The 4607-nt window shown below is 37.5% G+C and overlaps 1 protein-coding gene across 1 annotated transcript in view; it reads right to left on the bottom strand.

Annotated features, from left to right (window-relative positions):
* TSPEAR (thrombospondin type laminin G domain and EAR repeats) overlaps nucleotides 1–4607 on the bottom strand; it is a 311553-nt gene that overhangs the window by 5803 nt on the left and 301143 nt on the right. The gene's annotated exons all lie outside the window — the stretch shown is intronic.

The raw sequence follows: 4607 nt of genomic DNA, 5'->3' as shown, positions 1-4607 counted from the left end.
TCTAAAATTTGAAAATAAGTCAACATAAACAGAGGTAAAAATCATGATTATCTCAATGGATAAAGAAAAATAATGATTTAAATTATTCATATTATACTATAATCAATTTTTATATTTATATTTATTCTTAATTATTAAGAACTCTTAATTGTGGTAACAAGGTTGCTTGGTGGTACAAACTGCTAATGTCATCAGCTGTTAACTGAAATGCTGGAAGTTTGAGTCTACCCAGAAGCACCTCATAAGAAAGGGCTGGCAATTTATTTCAGAGAAGTCAGCTATTGAAAACCCTGAGGAGCACAGTTCTATTCTGATGCACATGGGGTCACTGTGAGTCAGAATGGACTTGATGGTAACTACTTTTTCTTTTTCACCTTATTGTTACGAATGTTGTTGTTATGTGCTGTCGAGTTGGCCCCGACTCATAGCGACCCCTCCTTGGGTTTCCGAGGCAGTGTCACTATGGAAGTAGATTGCCCCATCTTCCTTCCGAGGAGTGGCTGGTGGGTTTGAATTGTTACGAATAATGAACACTAAAAAAGCATTTGCCAAAATTTAACATGATGAAAATTCTCAGTTAACTGGAAATAGAAAGCAATTTCCTCAATCTGAAAATAGGCAACTATGGAAAACCTACAGATAACATCAAGCTTCATGGTAAAATATTGAATATCTTTTCCTTCTATTCAACATTTACTGTGGAGTTTAGTAAGTGAAATAATAAGATAAGAAAATTAGAAAGGAAGAAATAAAATTGTCTTTACCCACAGATGATAATTCAGTGGGGAAAGGATTATCTTCAAATGCCATGGGAAAAGCTCAATAGACATATAGAAAAATATACTAAAGCAAAAACCTAAAACTATAAAGCTTCTAGAAGAAAATGAAGGGAATATCTTCACATCCCTGGGATAGGCAAAGATTTCTGAGGTAGGCAGGACACAAAAAGCACAAAGTGTAAAGGGAAAAATAGATTATATTGAATCAAAATTTAAAATTACTATTCATCAAAAAAACAACTTTAGAAAATGAATACTTACCATATTTTGGGAGAAAATATTGAAAAACACTGGTATCCAGAATAAATAAAGAATTCCCATAAATCAACAAGGAAAAGCAGAAACCAACAAAAATATTGACAAAATTCTCTAATAGACTTTCTTCCCTCAAAAATAAAAGCAGACGGGTGGGCAGATGGTGTTGTACCTGTAACCTACATGTTTGTTCTCTTGACCAATTTAATCCCTGAATAACTAGGTAAAGCAGATAGAAATAATGATACTGGAGTTATGAGCAATTAAGGAGAAGTTGTGTTCTGATTTCTCAGCAGAAACCACGCAGGCAAGAAGGCAATGGAATGTATAAAACACTGAAGGAAAAGAACGTCCAACCAAGAATTACATATCCTGCCAAATTGTCCTGCACATATGAGGGTGAAATCAAGACATTCTCAGACAAAAATAAATTAGGGGAATTTGTGAAAAACAGACTAACCCTACAAGAAATGCTAAATGTAGTTCTTCCAATTGAGAACCTACAACACAGAACAACAAATTAAAATCAGGACACTTGACATCACCACTTAGAAACCAAACCAGAAATAGATGCTCAAAATAAGCTCATAAAATAATGTACACAGAGAAAAAGAAGAAAGTCAAACTGAAGATGACACCAGCAGCAAAACAAAGAGGGAAGAAAAGTTCTTATTACAAAACTTCCAAATGGTAAGGAAGATAGGACTATGTCTTTATAGCACTGACTGTTCCAAATTTAAGGAAATAAGAATTTACTTTAGGGTAATCACAAAGAAAATTAAAAATCCCCCTAAGCAAACTCAGAAAGAAGAAAAACACATGGGCTTAATAAGCACAAGACCAACAAAAATGAAGAGAAAAAAAAACACTTGATAACAAAATAAGCTCAACATAGAAAAATGTTTGGAACAAGGAAATCACCAACAACACAATAAAAAACACAATAGAATGACAGCAGTAAATTCACACATATCACTAATTACACTCAATGTTAGTGGGCTAAGTGCACCAGTCAAGAGAAAGAGAGTAGCAGATTGCACTCATCAATATGCTGCCTACAAGAGACCCACCTTAGACACAAAGATAAAAACAAATTAAAAATTAAGGGGTGGAAAAAAATATACCAAGTCAACCAAAAGAAAGCAGGAGTGGCAATATTAATTTCTGACCAAATTGACTTTAAGACAAAAACCACCATATGGGACAAAAAGGACATTATATGATGCTAAAAGGATTAATTGACCAAGAAGACATCACCATAATTAATATCTATGCATCCAATGAAAGTGCTCCAAAATATGTAAAGCAAACATTAACTGAATTGAAAGGAAATATAAACAAATCTACAATAGTAGAAGGAGACTTTAACACACCACTTTCAGGGAGTGTTTTGGTTACCTAGTGCCACTCTGACAGGAATATACCACAAATGGGTTGGCCTTAACAAATGGGAGTTTATTCTTACAATTTGGAGACTTTAAGTCCGAGTTCAAAGTGCCAGGCTCTAGGGGCTGGGTGAAAGCCTCTCAAGCTTGGGCTTCAGCTCTGGCCCACTGAAGCTGGTGGCTGTTTTTTCACCCAGCTGCTAGCTGCTGAGGCTGACAAGCTCAAGGTTGACAAGTAATAAGGCACAGTCCCAATATTACCAAACCACATGGCAGGCCATCAATCCAAGTCCATTAAAAGTCCCAAGATCGGCAGAGTATGGCAGGCTGCTGCACAATGACAGGCTACATGCAGGGTTCAAGTTCAAGTGTGCCATAAGCTAGAGACCATTTCCAAAGCTGTTTCTTATATATGGGAAGCAGACCACATACCCAAAGCAGCTACTCAGCTCCTTCAATAGATTCCACCGTGGAGTTAATTACCAATGTCTCCATGGGGAATAACAACATTCAGCTGCTCATCCACTCAACCAGGCCCAGCCAAGTTGACACACAAACTTAACTACCATAAGGAGAGACAGAACAACTAGAAAAAAACTCAACAAAGATACAGAAGAACTCAACAGACAAACAATTAACACCATCCATCACATAAATAAAACAAAGGAGAAGAATCACACGATCATATCAATCGATGCAGAAAAGGTATTTGATAAAATCCAATACCCATTCTTGATAAAAAGCTCTCAGCAAAATAGGAGTAGAAGGGACATTCCTCAGCATAATAAATGGCATATATGCAACCAACAGCCAACCTTATTCTCAATGGAGAGAGATTGAAACCATTCCCCTTGCAAACAGTAACCAGACAAGGATGCCCTCTATCACCACTTCTGTTCAACATTGTATTAGAAGTCCAAGCCAGGTCATAATGCAAGAAAGGGAAATCAAAGGCATCCAGATTGGTAAGGAAGAAGTCAAACAATTCCTATTTGCTGATAATATGATCCTATATCTAGAAAACCCAAGAGACTCAGCAAAAAGACTACTGGGACTAATTGAGAAATATAGCATAGTGGCAGGATACAAGATCAACAGGCATTAGTTGGATTCCTCTACATCAGCAAAGAGATTGCTGAAAAGGAAATTAATACCATTTATAAAAGCTACCAAAAAATAAAATAATCGTGAATAAATCTCACTAGGGACACACAAGATCTGTACAAAGAAAACTACAAATCACTACTCCAAGAAACCATAAGCAAAACGAACCAAACTCACTGCCATTGAGTCACATCCAACTCATAATGACCCCACCTTGGGTTTCCAATGGTAGTATCACTATGGAAGTAGATTGCCCAATCTTCCTTCTGAGGAGTGTCTTGTGGGTTTGAACCATCAGCCTTGTGGTTAGCAGTCAAATGCCTTAGGCACTATGCCACCAGAGCTCCCAAGAAGAGACCTATGTAAATGGATCCATGCTCGTGGATATAAGATTGAACATTGTGAAAATGTCAATACTACCCAAAGCAATCTATACATTCAATGCAATCCCAGTCCAGATCCCATCAGCATTTGTTAAAGATATGGAGAAACCAATCACTAATTTTATATGGAAAGGAAAGAGACCTCGAATAAACAAAGCACTATTGAAGAAGGACAACAAAGTAGGAGGTCTCACACTCCCAGATCTCAAAACCTACTATACAAGTAGAGCTGACAAGGCACAAGGTCGTAGTCACTTCTTGGTCACAGCCAGCTACCCAGAGGGACCAAGTAATTGAACGTGTGGGCTTGGGACCATAGTTGCAGGGGACATTAAGCTCCACTGGCATATCATACTACACAAAACATTGTTCTACCTCCTACTTTGGCAAGTAGTGATTGGAATTTTAAAATCTTGCAAGCAGCCATCTAGATGCAATGATGGGTCTCTCCTCATCCAGAGTAAAGAAGAATGAAGAAAACCAAAGATTCATGGAAACAATTAGTTCTCGTGATCTGTACACCATGTGATCCTCAGCCTATATGAGTATGAGACCAGAAGAACTAGATGGTGCCCAGCTACCACTGTCAACTACTCAGAGGGGGATCTATGTAGAAGATCCTGGATAGAGAGGGAGAACAATGTGGAACAAAACTCAAAATAATTTGGAAAAAAAAAGCTGGGGGTGGGGGGAGCACCAGT

The sequence above is a fragment of the Orycteropus afer genome, unplaced genomic scaffold (genome assembly GCF_000298275.1).
Source record: "Orycteropus afer afer isolate SDZICR_OR568_19922 unplaced genomic scaffold, OryAfe1.0 scaffold00179, whole genome shotgun sequence".
Classification (NCBI taxonomy): domain Eukaryota; kingdom Metazoa; phylum Chordata; class Mammalia; order Tubulidentata; family Orycteropodidae; genus Orycteropus; species Orycteropus afer.
This window is presented reverse-complemented; position numbering and strand designations above follow the sequence as displayed.